Here is a 16,063-nt window from a genome sequence, read left to right as displayed (position 1 = left end):
ATTAGGGTTTTTAAATTTTTTTTGTTGTCATTAGGGTTTATATTAGTTTTTCTGCCTCTAGAATAATAGATGTTGATTTTGTGAAAATTTAATGGCATCTTCTTCATCCTCCCTCACTACAAAGATGGCCTCAAAATCCTCAAAATCAATAGTTTTCAATTTTCAAGGTGGTCCTACAAAATCACACTTCTAGGATGAATATTTGAAGATTCGGGACACTAAACTTGGCCATATCGATTGGAATGCCTTACTAGTTCTATGTAAAAAACCTATCAAGAGGTCTCCAATGATATCTAATCTTATCAAATTAGAGCTAGTCAACGCATCATCTCACATGATATTAGGACAGTCTTTGAAATTGATCATGGCATTAGCAGAGAACTATGTCTCTGAAGAAAGGGTTGTGAAAAGTATAAGTGATCAAGCTAGATCTAAGACCTAAGAACATAGAGAAGGTATTCCATCTTCTGAGAGCATATCAATATAGTAGATTGACATATCATCAGGCAAAAATATGGTATAGAGAGCATGGGGATGAAGCTTAAGAAATTATCCAATCCTCATACCTTATTGATAAGACTCCTCTTGTATGTAAAGCAAGAAAAGTCAACCTAACAAGGGGCTATATGAAAGATGATATTAGATATTCTATAATACTTTTGAGTAGAGTAATGGGGTTACTAGTATTAGGACACTTGAACATATGGATGGTACACTTCATTGAGACCATCCGAACAACAAAGATGCCAATTGATTGAGCTTCAATTCTTAGTGAGAATTTGGATGAGCAATTGGTGGTAATCAAGAAAAATTAAAATTTCTATATGACATCTTATTTAGTATATTTGTTAGCTACAAGAGCAACAGACTATCCAGGATTGTTCAAAAGGGGTAGCATGCAAGTTGCAACTGCATGGCCTTATATAGTATATACCCAATTGGTGAAGAAAAAGCTTTCAAAACACAACAAATAATAAATAACAGTGAATGATGCCTTCATTTTGGCAATCATTCAGTTCATTGAGGGGGATTATGCGAAAAGGATGTCTGATGAGGTAGCAAAAAAGATTACTGAAATTGATGCCTACTACATCCAATATAAGACATTCACTTATTTAAGGGTAGAAGGTACGACTGTCAATCCCAAGAAGTGACAGGCTCATATTGCTGGAAATTGCATGACAACTCTTGTCTGCATATGAGAGATTAAGAAAGCAACACAAGAAACCCTGGGTATGGCTTGTTACTATAGGACCATTTAGTGTGGCCCAAAAATAGGATATTCCAACTTTTGAGTCTGAGTGGGATTAGTATCCCTTGGATGAATATAATTCTCCTCATCCTTATTTTGATAACATTAGAAGAGTGCAGTACTTGGCAAGCAAAAAATTCCAACATCAAGATGCCATTGAGGACCATTGGATGACTACAAAATTTGTATAAAAGATTATTGTACGATGAATTTTTATCTGGTAGGTAGTGCATTGAAGATAAAGTTCCCTTTAAAGATAGTACAATAAGACATTGAGGAGGTCTTAGATCCATTGTACAACATAGATAAGATATCTAATCAATGTATTATGAATACATAGATCAATAAAGAGAAAAATTAAGATATTAATCATAGTGCAAGGCATGCCATTCAATTGACTAATGATTGGATCAAAAGACCCTTCAAGTTGGATCTAATTCCTCAAATTGTAGTATTCCAAGCTATAGCTTACCCAGTGAAAGGAAAAGGAGCAAAGGTAACAGTGCCCACTTTCATAGCTCAGTTCCTAGTGAGGCCAGAAATAATGCACCAACTTGATAGAGAAGTTGGATACTTTAGGGCTCAGAAGGGTAAAGGTAAGAGGAAAAGAACTTCCCCCAAACAATTCGAGCCTATAGAAGAGCCAACTTAAGCATCAGAAATCATGGGGTAGAGAATGTACAAGGAGCAGAGAATGTAGAATCACACATACTCAAGATAATCCTCAAGTGTGATCGCTAGAACAAGGGCAAGGAGGAGCCAAAGTAGAAATACAAGAAGTATTTCTACCTGAACAAGAGGTACAAGCCTCCCCATTAGCCCCCAAGAAAAGAAAGATCAAAACTCTAGTTAAAAGGAGATAAAAGCTAACAAGAAAGGTAGTTCCTTTTCCATCAGTCCCAAAAGTTGTTCTAGAAGAAGAAGAAGAGGATGATGAAGACAAAGAAGATAACCTTCCCTTGAGTCAGAGGACTCATCTTGCTAGGGCTATAGAGTTAGAACATACAAGAAGTTCCACTACTACTCCACTATCCATTGCTATATAACCTATTTAGTCTAAAACTTCTGAGGATGATTTGTAGCAATGGATTGATGAGTAGGAGGATGAAGGGGCTGATGTCTTTTAGATATCAGATTTTGATTTCATATCAGTAAGTACTGAGTTGGTAGGTGATACAATAAGAGATACTTTTACAAATCAACCTCCACAAGAGGATTGGAGTTAATAACCACCTCAGTCACGAGGACCTTTATTGGCTCCAGCATCACCAAATCTAGATTCATTTTGCATAGATAAAGGTTCAATTACTCCTCTCCCTTCGGGTAATGAAGAACAAGTATATCTTGAATAGGAAAAAGAACCACAACAAATACCCACCGATGAAGTGTCAGAGGAAGGAAAAATATGTTAGGAGCCTCAACAGACTTCCCATGATACAAAGGTGAGGATTGTGGATTCGATAGATACAGAGACACTTGATGTGGATCCCTCACAAAAGGAGAAGACTTTGGAGAGGAGTGATAAGGGAAAAATCATAGCAGAACAAACTCATTCTTCTTCTAAAGGTAAATGTTTGATGTTAAATATTATGAGATGGTTGAGAAAAGAAATTATGGTTAGAAACAAAAGGCAACAATATTCTACTAAGGAAGAGGGGATGAGAGAATTAATTGAAGCTCTCAAGAAGCCTGAGTCACCAATAGGAGATGCACAAACATTGTCATTTGTAATGAGTGATTATAATTAGGAATTGTTCACCCATGTTACTATCCCTCCTTTGCATGTAGATATTAAGGACTTGACCAAAAAATATTATCAAATCAGGGAGATTATGCTTGGAAATCCCACTGTAGACACTACCAAATTAATGGCGACAATGAGAATCAAAGAAGTGTTTAGGAACTCAGAGCAAGATGAGACTGAATTGATAACCCTTCATAAGAAGAATGAAGTGGTTGGTCCATTAGAACTTGAAAATCCCAAGGAGACTCTAAATGTGACACTTGAGAAAAGGGATGAGGAGAATGTGCAACTTGATCCATTTTTGAAGGCTTGTCAGCAATGGCAAGAAAGTTTTGAAGAGAAAGGTGTGCAAATCATACAAGGAAATCTTAAATTTCTACACCATATGAAAAATAATGTAGATAAGTTGGTTGCTATTTTGAACCAGGATTTTGGGTTAATGGATGAAGTGCATACCTAGGGTAAAGACCTGCAAGCGTTAGAGTTAATAAAAGGTCAAAGGTATCAAATGTTAATGGATGCATATACATTAGATGAGTTAGATAAAATAAATGACTAGATAGAGAAGATTGCAGATGGAAATAAAGTGATGGAAATATTACATGCCGATATTCATAAGCTCAAGGATCAAACCCAAGAGCAAATTTTGGAGGCAAAGAAATGCTATAGTGATGCTTGCTTAGACATTTTTGAAGGTGATTCAAGGGATAAAATGATGACTATAGAAGTAGTTGTTGAATATTTTTAGAAGGATTTTGAAGATGCTTCCACTAATGAAGATATCATATAGGCATTTAAGACTGAAGAGGCATTAATAGATTTGGATGTGAAATTGGGAGATTTTGTAGAGACTCACATCAAGGTGGGTAGGTAAGCAATTATAAGAAAAAAGTGAAGGAAAAGTATGAAGCTTTAGATTTTTTGGATATAGGCCAAGTCACTGATATTATAGAGAAGTTAAAGGGAAAATACCTAGACATAGCTTTGGTATGAAGGGGAACAAAACCCAAAAGCTAGAATTTCAGTTTTGACACTTGGTAAAATTTTGCTTTTTTTGGACTAACTTCCAAGGTGCACAAGCTTCCAAGCTTCCCAGGTGTTCCAAGTGCGCAAGGTGCACTTCTTTCGAGGTGTGCTTCTTCCAAGGTGCACCAAAAGTTTTTTATCAAGTTAGAGGTGCACCAACAATTAATTATAAGTTCCAAATTTAGAGCTTTCCATGCATCGAAAATGCATTCCGACAATAGTTTAACTCTTACAAACATCCAGTGAAGATTGAGCCTCTATTTTTGGCACCTCCAAAGACTCCCACATCATCTAATGACTTTCTTCTTCTTATTTTCTCATGCTTTCTTTATTTTAAGACATGTAAAGGCTCATGCATCCATTTAATAATATAAATAAGTATGGAGTCCTACTTAGCACCACTTAGAGAGTTAGTTTGTACATAAATAGATTTTTTTTATTAGTTCAAAAAAATATGTTTGCATAAAAAGATCTCTCACTCTCATCTGAAATTGAGCAAAAGATTTCTTATAAATTCAGGAATGTAATATATATTCCAGGCCATTATTTTGATGCAATAATATATGCTTTTGGTGCTCTCATTCAGAGTGTAGTTATTCTTGCCTGAGTGTGTTATATTTTGTGAATGTATGTTCATAGAGTGTAATCGAGCCAATAGTTTTATTGTATTATTTTGATTGAGTGATCTTTTAGTTCTGGTGTTTGCTATGGATTTACAAATTTTGTTGATGTACTTAGTTGGAGAAGAGATCACCATATTGTTCCTACACAGCTTTTTGGTCTCGAATGAGCACAATTTTTGTGGGCTTGCGATGTGATGAAAAGTGAAACATCTTATCATTATTGAATTACAAAAAATGATTGCATCAGTGCAATTAAGGAAGTACTGCTCCTATTTTCATTTGTTAATTATTGATCTTTTCAAAGGCTTAACACACAGATGTGTTGTTTCTGTGGCTTATGTCCACTAGGGATTTCTTTTTCAAGTCATTTTCTTAAACTTCTTGTTACCCTGTCTTTGTTATTTTCTTTTATAAACACTTGGTTAATTAAGGAATTCATATAGTTGGATTGTAAGATTGCATTCATTAAAAAACATAAAATACAAAATATATTTTCTATTGTGTGGTTATTCCTTTCAGATAGCAAGCAGATTCAATATCTTATCCAAAATCAGTTAGAACTAGCAAAGGCCTCTCTATGAACAAATACATTTATCTTCAACTAAGCAGATTCCAATAGGTCACAAGATCGCCTAGAACCTTGGAGTTGATCCCAAATTAGCTTTTCAAGAGAGGAGTTTGAAAGGATTGCTGCCATTAAGCATCGTGCAAAATAACAACTCAATAATTACTAACTTAACTCTTCTATATTGGTGTCCACGCTAACATATTTTTAGGATCCAAAAAGTCCATTTAGAACTTTGAATTTATGTGTTAGTGTTTTTCCCACTTTTTTTTAGAGTTTTCTTTCTTAAAATAACTTTGATTATGCTTCTAGTTTCAAAGATTAGTTGGCATTTTATTTTGTCATAATCTAAGGTAAATTTAGTTAAAAATTAATCTTTATAGGAATTATTTCAAAAGTAATAAAAAAAGATAAAATTTGAGAGTTGTGAAAATCTACCAAAAAGAGCAATTTTCCCTTTTTTGTGTTTTGAGAGTTCTTTTGTTATTTAAGTATTTTTTGAACATTGTAGGAGGATTTTGGTGAATTAAAAATAATTGGAGTTTCAAATTTTTATTATCATCTCATGGTTCAGCTTCAATAATAGATGAATTACATTCAATACATATGTTGTGCTACATCACTATTTTTTGTGATAACAACACAATTGCAATGACCAAAATTTACAATTTCTTGTCAGTTACTAGTATATTGAGACCTAGCATCATTTCAATCATGATTTGGCTCAAGCAGGGAAAGTGGAATTAAAATTTTGTGTTATGTTTGAGAATGGTGTTGGCATATTCACCAAATTTCTTCCTACTACCATTTTTGTGGAGTTAAAACTTAGGTGGGCCTCATGCCCATAATGGTTGATTGCATGATCAATGACCTTTAATATTTGCTCATTCATGTCATGATCTTGATCACATATTCATATTCTTAGTTGAAATATTCTAAATTACTATTCTTAGTCCCTTTTTAGTTCCCCCAAAGTTGAATCCGATGGTTATGGCATAGTCTATCTAGTTATAGTTCAATTTACTAGTTTGCAACTAGTTTTTTTCTTAATTTGAATAAATTATTTCAACATCATTTCATTGTATACATAATATTTTTGTTTGATTTGGTAGTTTACTAATTTTTAGCTAGTTTTATCTCATATTGAATGGTGAAGACTATGTTTCCTCCTATTACCTACAAGTGAATGCTTTGATTTCTCCAACATGCTAAACTAGCTCCCACAATTATTTGTAGTGAGGAGGTTTTTGAAAATGAGTATTTATAATAGTTAATAGCTCTAGTGTGTCATTTTTCAATTCTTTGGTATTCTCTTCTAGACCTACATTATTGGGTTTGGGCTACTTGGAAGCCCATTGTGGCTAGTATGTTCAAGCTCTTCTCATGCGCTAAATACTTTTTAGTTTCATCTTTCTCTTCACCAAAGGATAATATTTTTGTTCTTTGGTTAAGATTTTTCTTGGAGAAAATATTTTCTATCTATTAACCCTTAGTCTTTACCCCCTCTCCTAACTACATTATGTGCACCCAATTTGGATCAAACTCCCAAATCTTCTCCTCCATTTTTTAGAGGATACTTTCTTTGAGGCCATAATCTACTCAATTAATTACTTCTAAAGATTGTAAATTCTACTTTGCACATAGGGTAATCCACTCTTTCTCATATTTTGGTTTATATCAACATCTCCAAACCCCTTCATAAAGATGTGGTTTTGATGGTTAGGGGCAGGCCTTCAAGATGTAATCACTAGATTATGAGGACATATCCTTTAGATATCATTGGTGCTTCTCTACTAGTTACACAACTTTGAATTTATCTCCTTTATGTAATAAATATTCTCCCACTTGTTGGAAGAATACCTATGAAGGTGATTTGACTATTGATTTTATTTCCTTTTGAGAGGACAAGTTCTTGAATTGATGTGCACCTTAAACCTTATGTGACCTTGGTGTGGCATGTTGTTCTTACTGGGGTTCCTCTTGCTTCATGTTTGATTGCCCCAACTTTAGATACCCCAACTAAATGTTTAGATCTTGCTACACTCTTGGATTTTTTGTTCAAATGTCTCTTCCTTGGCCTTGACTTCTCTTGTGGTTGATATTTTTCTCCCAATTAGCTCTCTCCTTGTCTCTTGTATAGTTTTTGTTGATTACCCAATAGAGGAATTACTAATGGTTTCATATGGTAGTGGGCTCCTAGAATATTTTATTGCTTGGATGGAAGAATGATTCCTCTTCCCATCTTTCTCTTTCATATGTTATGAAATAATAGCCTATGAATTAGGGTTTGGACCCTTGCTTCCTCCTAGTTTTTTTGCTTTGATAAAAGAAACTATAAAAAAAATCTTTTTTTTTATAACTTTTTCCTTACTTTTCTTTTAAAATTTGACATCTCATAAGATTTGTCCCATTTACCATAATGCATGATTCATTATGGGTTCAAGCCCTTCCCATCTAATTATCTAATCAAACAATGTAAGTGTGTTTACATGAGTGGTTTACTTATTTGATAGGCATAGTAGACCTCAAAAATTGCATAAAACTAAAAGGAAATCATTGTCACTAATAAGATAATTAAAAGAAAATGCACATCCTAAAAGTTTCTTTCTTAAAAAAATCAAATTATTTTAAAACAGTCTTGCTAGGAGATTGACACTTCTATGTTTTGATATTAATAGCTATAAAAAATGGGTGATAGGCCTAGTAGAGACAACCATAGTGAAAATAAAACTATCAACTAAGTGACAACTCACTAACTAGGATCATAAATAGGACATTAGCCACCAATTAACATTAAAAAAAAGGTACCTAGGAGAGTTAGCCTAACTATTATCAAAACCATTATAGTCGATAGTATCATACTAGCTACTAGCAAGAAAACTAATTAAGCTAGTAGTATTAAAGTCCATATATAAAAAGTTCTCTTATTGGCCACACATGACCAGATTTTAAAATTCATAAAAATCATCATAAAAATAATTTAAAAATTAACACAGAATGCTCCTAGCCATCATTCATTCTTCTCCTCAGAGTGGTAGCTTTCCCAACAATACATTTAACTAGTTGTCTAATAGGAACATATAGAGTCTCTTGGAACTCTCATCATCTTCGTTCGCCTTACCTCCCATCTTCTCCTGGTGAAGAAACTGGAGAGTGGCTACTACAGAATGCATAACCTTAAAATAAAATCCACTAGAGTGGTGAACCTTTTCTTCAAATCAACCAATAAGTTCTTTTATTTTTCCAGCTCAATCCACAAACTCTTCAATTCAACTTCAACCTGTTTGAAAGAAGATTTTTCCAAATTGGAGGTGAGAGGGGACACTAAATAAGGGGGTGCACGAGAGTGTGAAAGGGGCCAAGGGTTGAACATGGGGTTTCATTTGGGGGAGGAGTTTGACACTTTTATGTTAACAATGCAATACAATAAAAATCATTAAGTGTTTATGCAAGGAACCGAATATAATTCTTAATCATAAAAGGAAATCCTAGGAAAAACAATCATAAAAGAAGCTACCTTGGAAGACTCTTTAAAAAATATTTTCAACTTGATTAATAGTTCTAATGAATAGGAGCTCATACAAATACTAAAATTTGAATTTTTGTTAAATGTCATGGGAAAGGTAATAGATCCAATGAGTACGAGCTCAAATAGATACTGGCATTTGTTTGAGTGGTGGTTGTTGTTGCACCAAAAGATCAATTTGTTAATCCCTGATATAACCACTAGACTTATTGAAAATATAAGAGATTATAGTTAAACTATGTTACGAATCCCAAAAAAAGACATTGACAATTAGTCCAACAACATTTGAATTCGAAATGATATGAGATCCCTCAAAATAACAAAAACAATGAGTTCTTTGCACCCCATACCTCAAACCTCCAAAACTATTTCTTTTCCACATAAATTTAAATTACATAATTTCTTTTGCTAATATCTTATACACCAAACCTAAATACCAAGTTTTTTTTTTTCTTTGCATAGGAACTTGCAATACAGATTTGTGTTATATTTCCCCTCTACATCACGATAAGACCCAGCACAATAGTGAAAAACATTTGGAATTTTAGATGATATTGTGAGATTGGTATTAGAGAATTTTTATTATTATATAATTTATTATTAAAGGAACTACTTTTGCTTAATTCTATATGTCAGTAATTTGAGTGACCTTCAATTGGAAGAATTGTTTTATGGTTGATTTTATTAATCAACAGGAAAAGAAATCATTCTAGTATTGTTTTTAGAAGAATCGCCAATTAAATATCTTCATCAATTTTTACTTGACCTGGCTTAACACCAAGTTAAACATTTTCGTATGTTGATATTTTGGAGAGTGTTGTAATGTGTAACTATTTTCCCTTTCGCCTATGGCCTCTAAACCAGGCTCATAATTATAGTAGTTTTTGTAATACACATTTTATAAAATTGATTGCGAATTGGTTCAACAAATAATTTTATGTCTCTTATATAATTGGTCTGAGAAATAATTTTCTGTCTCTCTACTAAACCATGGGAAACAAATCTTAGCCAGTTTATATTATAATTAGATGGGGGATCACGCTTAATTTTGTTACCATTATGCAGTCACCATCCAAATCAGAAGAGGTCGAAGGATTGAAGCAAATGATACAGTCCAAGGATAAAATGGTTAGGTAAATTTACATTGGTTATGTGCTTTGTAATTATACTTAGCTTCTTTATATCTTAGTTGATTTAACTATCTAAAGACAAATAATTTCATTCTAGTTTTACTTTTAGGACTTTAATGGGGCAGGATCTGTCATCTTTGTCTTTCACGGACTTGGAGAAATTGGAGCACCAGGTTCAATTAGGAATGAATAGAATAAGAGCGAGAAAGGTGAAAAAAAAATTAATTTTAAAGTAGTTCCATTTTGAGTCTGTTTGAAACAAAAAGATTTTTGCAATTTTCAAGTGGCTACCATGGTCTTGGCAGCTTTAGGGGTATATTAATGTAGGAAGGATTTGAATTTGGTGGTAAAAATAAGAATTAAGGAAACATTAAAAAATAAATGCTCTTACAATATGATAACCCGTGTCAATTTGGGCATTTAGAATTTTGTTTTGCAATTTATTTAATTGTTGTTATATACTATGGCAGAACCAACTTGTGGAGGAGCTTCAAAGGAGGGTATGATCAATATTTAATTAGAGGTTTCATGTATAATTATTGAATACACATTGTGATCTAGGTTTTTCTTTATGAATTCCTTTGAGCAATGATATTTTTATATATAATCAGACTCTGAACTCATATATTGTTGGAATGACTCAAAATGATGAACTACAAAGAAATAATGAGATACTATGTAAGATGGTACATTACATAATTCTATGTTATCTACTATACAAGACTATCACTCCATAGAATGCAATTATCTATTGTAGATTATCTTTCTATATAATGTAATTATCTCTATTTTCTAGATGTAGTACTCTAAAGGGACGAGATGTGTGGAGAGAATTATGAATGATAATGTTGGGGTTTCATCAACTAAAATAACTAGCATCCCTTGGCAACAAAACATATTGCAATGGTGTCAGGGCTAGATTCTACTCTTCCATAAATTGGATGCTAACTATTTTCTATCCATGCATTAGTAGGAGCTTAATGAACGTATACTTTGGTTGTTTAGTATGAACCCTTTTGGTATTTTATCTTTGAAATGCACATTTGGGTTGATTTATAATGAGACTCATGGGTGTATTGTATGAATTATTTTTAGAATCAATTCATTGGGTCATCTACCTCAGCAGTAGCATCATTACTCCCTAATGCAAGGTTGACTATGATCAATGTATTTCTATACTATAACACCCCCTTATTATATAGGTAACAATTGTTAAGCAAACAACCCTCTATATATTTTGTAATTATTTTATGCCAAATTGTAGTAGTTTAAGCTGGTTGATGTTATAATGGTGGCATCAAATGGGCAAGGATACATGTGTTATTTAAATTCTAGATGATTTCATGGGTCTATGAGAACTCTTAATGCATGTTCTATTATTGGAACTAAAATGTTTAATACATTTTTTTTAACATATTTTTAAGTCATTAATAAAAGAAGATTTTTAAGATCTTATTGTGTTTTAAAGGATGATAAATAAGAAGATAACTTCATGATATACTAGAGTATACAACTGTATTTGAATGGACCATATAGGATCCTCAACTACCCAACTTCATCAAAATCTAAAATCAATAAAAGTCTTGAACTGCAATGCTTTCATATTAACCTCTTGAAATTTGAAATTGTTCATAATAGAACTCGGATACCATGTAACTAAATTTTTGAGGCATCACTCAGATTTGCCAATCACTCATAATTCAATGCAAAATAAAACTAAAACAAAAAATTGGAAACATGCCAAATTCTTTTTTTATATTTTGAATTGGAAATGATTTATTATAAGTAAAAACAAAATATGATTATAATAAGTTTGCAACAATCTTGAGGACATTATATAATTTCATTTTGTTAATTAAAAAAGGCTCTAGCTTATTATTTATATAAAAAAAGATTTTGCAACACTCTTGAGCTGCACAATCAAATAGCTAAAATTTTATTGGGCTCTCTTATGAATTGCTCTCTTGGAGCTTTTGAATGTCTCAAGCAATTACTACTCAAACCATACACAATTTTTGTTTTTGCCAAATCACAAATCCTTTAAACCAAAAAAAGCACATAACTTTATTTTGTGCACTACATGAACTCTTACAAAAAGCTCAAGGAAGGTAAAATAAATCTGAAATTCTAATACACCCTTTTTTTGTCCTGAGTTGATAAACGAAATCATTTTTTATTCAATTCAATTATGCCCAAAACAATTCTTAAGCATTCACCACTGTCTATTGGAAATAACGATAGGGAAAGTAAACTGGGGGGTGAATCAATACTTTAAAAATTTAACCATTAAAACATTGACCACACATCCATCTCACAATTTTCATGTCAACTAAAATACCAAATGAAACATATTCATCCATAGCATGAAAATAAATAACACATATGACAAAAAATATTTGGTTACCCAAAAACCCTCCAATGAGAAGGTAAAACTAGGGTGGTGTTGGACTAGTTTAGGATAACTGAGCTGGGGGGGGGAAGGGGGTGTGAATTAGTTATCCAAGGTCCAGATGTATAAAATAAAATTACACAACTTAGTGAATCCATAAAACATTATTCATCATGCATGCATCTACAAATCACTTGAAACTTGTAGGTTACTGTCAAATCAAGTTGCAAAAACATAACCATGAAACATAACATATTAATCAACACACTTGACACAATGATTTATGTGGAAACCCAATTTGGAAAAAACCACCAATAACATGCTACTACTTTTCACTCTTCTGAAGTGATGCCCTGTGAAAGGTCAACCCTATTATAGGTTACAATACACACTATTAAATGTGACCCTGTTAAAGGATTTCAATCACCCTGTTAGGAGTGAGCCTTGTTAGTGGACTTTAGACCATTCACTTGAAATGTCATTCAATTAAAGGATTTACAAATGACTGTTAGGCCAACCCTAATCCAAAGGATTTATCCTAGAGTGATACAATTGTTAGAGAGTAACATTAAGGATTTGATCTAATAACAACTTACAACTTCATTTGCAGATTACAAATCATTGTCTAATCCTCCATTTTGCTTGGCCTTCATACATTTCAGCTCTGATAGCTTGTTTACCCTTCAAGCATTCATATCCTTAAGCCTTCTTGCTTAACATGCTATTGTAGACTCTTCTCTAGGTCACTTGATGAAGCAAAAAGTTTTTCTCCTTCTCTTGCTTAGGTTCTCGCACATGAAAACCTTGCTTCATGACCAGCCATTCCTATAAATAGGAATTAATATCTTTTGCTACTAACACTCCATCATCCAATTTAGGGTTTGGATGGAGTAGGTAGGATACAATGAATCTACCCCACGTTCCATATCTCTTCTAGAAACTTCTCCTTCAATCCTCTTTGAATTCACCTAAAAATGGTTTACCTTGAATTTTTTGCCTCCATCTCATCAATCTTATCTTCCACCTAGTTCAAATAATCCAAGAAAACAAAATTTTCAGCTTAGATCCATCAAATTCATGATCTTTTAAATAATACAACAACTCAACATTATCTAGCTTGTGATGCTCGGCAGACACTATGTTGCTTGGCATCCTCTGTGAAATTACTCAACACAAAATTAAGTTTACTGGTGCTTAGCATCACCCAAACTTTACTCGGTATCCATTGTTCTTCTTGGTATACACTAGAATGAACATTTACTTAGCTCCAACTAGTTTTCTACTCAGTTTGCACTAACTTTGCTCAGCACCTACTATCCACTTGATCAAGCTTGATAGAAAAACTTTGTTAACTTGTTCATCTAAATCCTTTTAGTGTAACTAGCCTTTGTAACCTTTAGTAGATTATCAACACATCATGTTATCACTATCTCAATTGGTTCTTGTACTCCTTTACATAATCATAACTCAACCTTTCCTCTAGGTGCTATTGTTACATCTTTTGATCAAATCCTCTTTATCAATCAAATAAGTGATAGTACTAAAATCTTATAAGTAGTTGTCTTACCAAAAAATAGTAGGTTTAACATCAGTGACAAAAAAATGATTGAAGTATATTAGTCATACTTGTATGTTTTCAACAATCTCCCTTTACAACCTCCCTCTTTGATTAGCTTCTTCAATCTATTCTCAACAAGTGGGGATGACACCCACACAACATCACCACTATAGTTGTAAAGTGTATCCAATGAAGGTTACAATTATTTGATCATGTAAACTATGATCTACCCTATGAAAGGTATGCACCATTGAGGGCTTACAAAGACTGTTAAATCTTACCCTATTAAAGGATTTCAACGCCTTGTTAGAAGTGTGCCTAGTTAGAGGACTTCAACTTACAATAAAGAAAACACCCTATTGAAGGATTTACAAAAGCATGCTAGGACTACTTCATTAAGAGATGTTTACTTATTCAATTGTTAGAATGTTTCAGCTTTGATCCAACAATTATCACCTCTTTGCTAGATATCAAATCACTGAGCTTCCTTGATGTATACTTGATCCTTTCTGATTAGATTTATCACTTCTGTCCTCTCTCTACTTTCCTTTATTTTCCATATCCGATTCTACAAATTATATTTTTCTCACAACTCCTTAGTCACCATGAAAGCTTTCTGTGGATGCAAACTTCTCTCTTCGCACATAAACTCTTTAGGGTTTTCCCTCCTTAACAAGACTTTGGTAACCTAAGGTTAGCTAGGAATCAACAATTGTGATTCACCCATTTTTTCACTTAATTTATCCCTTTATCTAATTGGTTTCATGTACTCCATAGGGATTCTTAATGTAGATTTATTCTTATCTTCTAGAATCACAAAATAATCCTTAAGTTGGCCCAAAAAATGGTTTACATAGGAGTTTGTGCCATTGCAAACAATTATGTCCAAAACTATTTACTTGGCACTTGAAGCCTCTAATGCTCTACATCCACTATATCTTCAATGTTGTAACATGGCCTCTAAATTAGTTGGCATGTGTTGGCCTGATTTTTCGCCATTTCTAGTGTGTGCATTTAGTAGTGAAAACCCCTTTTTGTGCCTTAATAATTTTGAAATTAGGTAAAACCCTAGGTAAAATTCATAAAAAACTATAGTGCCTTGTATTATATTACCCTAGCCTTTGAAAGAGCTTTGAGAGCCCTTTTTCAAAATTTGTTTAAGGCATATCACTTTTACACTAAGGTTGGGCTTACACAAGCATGACTTCATTAAAATCTTTTTAAAACCTTATTGACCATGCTTTGTTTGCATTTGGAAAAATTATTTTATTGAAAAGTATCCTATGTAATACAAATTTTGTTTAACCATTAATCTTGGTTAAGGTCAATAGATAACGCATTCCCACAACATTAAAATGCAAGGTTTTCAAACAAAGTGGGCATGCACCTTGATGACATGTAGCCCTTACCTGTTTAGAATGTTAGTATGCTAAAAAGATTATGATTTTTCAGAACCTTTTAAAGACCTATTAGTACCTCTAATGCACGAGGTCATTGGTTGATTTTATTAACAGAGGTATCACTTTATGACCAAGAATTCATTGACCATTGATCTTGTTTAGATCAAGGGATAGCACTTTCCTACAATTAGAAGATGCACGAGAATTAAATAATGCGGGGAAGCACAAAAAGGACATGTAGCATAGTCTGACAGCATGGGCCCACCATTTCCAAGGATAATATTGAGGTGTCTTCCATGGCAGTTGTCAGATGAATTGGACTAGAGGGTAGTATTCTATTCATTAGTTTGGCTAATGTGGTGTTTCTAAGATGCATAATTTTATGACCGTTGATTTATGTGAGATCAAAGGCTAGCGTATAACCTCATTTTCAAGTTGGACAAGAGATAAGCAAAGCGAGCAAGTGGTATTTCAACATGTAGCAAGGTGGGGTCGAGAATGTAGGGTGTGTGGTGTGGTGTGCCAAGCTATAAAGAAATTGTTGATATGTACTACCAGTTGTGCCAATAAAGAGGTTTGTCCATTAGATAGGATAAAAGTTTAATTAATCGTAGATCTTTCAAAGATGAGTGGATAGAACATGACCACTTTAAGAAACTGCTCAAGAAATAAGAAATGTGGGTATGTGCCCTTGTGCTGCATATCACAATGGGGCCAAGATCTAGAGATTATGGTGAATCATGTTATGCTGAATGATACATGTGCCTAACTAGAAATGCTGATGTCATGGGTGCATACATTTTAACATTCAATGTGGCTATGAAGTTTTTTAGAACACATAGGCTAAAAT

At 33.3% G+C, this 16,063-nt stretch overlaps 1 pseudogene; it reads left to right on the top strand.

Annotated features, from left to right (window-relative positions):
• The window catches only part of LOC149575109 (truncated transcription factor CAULIFLOWER A-like), a 50,236-nt pseudogene extending 39,451 nt beyond the window's left edge, over positions 1–10,785 (top strand).
• Positions 10,786–16,063: the final 5,278 nt, after the last annotated feature.

Source organism: Cupressus sempervirens, chromosome 2 (assembly GCF_028749045.1).
Source record: "Cupressus sempervirens isolate cs-2001-9-10 chromosome 2, ASM2874904v1, whole genome shotgun sequence".
In the NCBI taxonomy this organism is placed as follows: domain Eukaryota; kingdom Viridiplantae; phylum Streptophyta; class Pinopsida; order Cupressales; family Cupressaceae; genus Cupressus; species Cupressus sempervirens.
The sequence above is the reverse complement of the archived record's forward strand: the minus strand, read 5'-3'. Positions and strand labels throughout refer to the sequence as shown.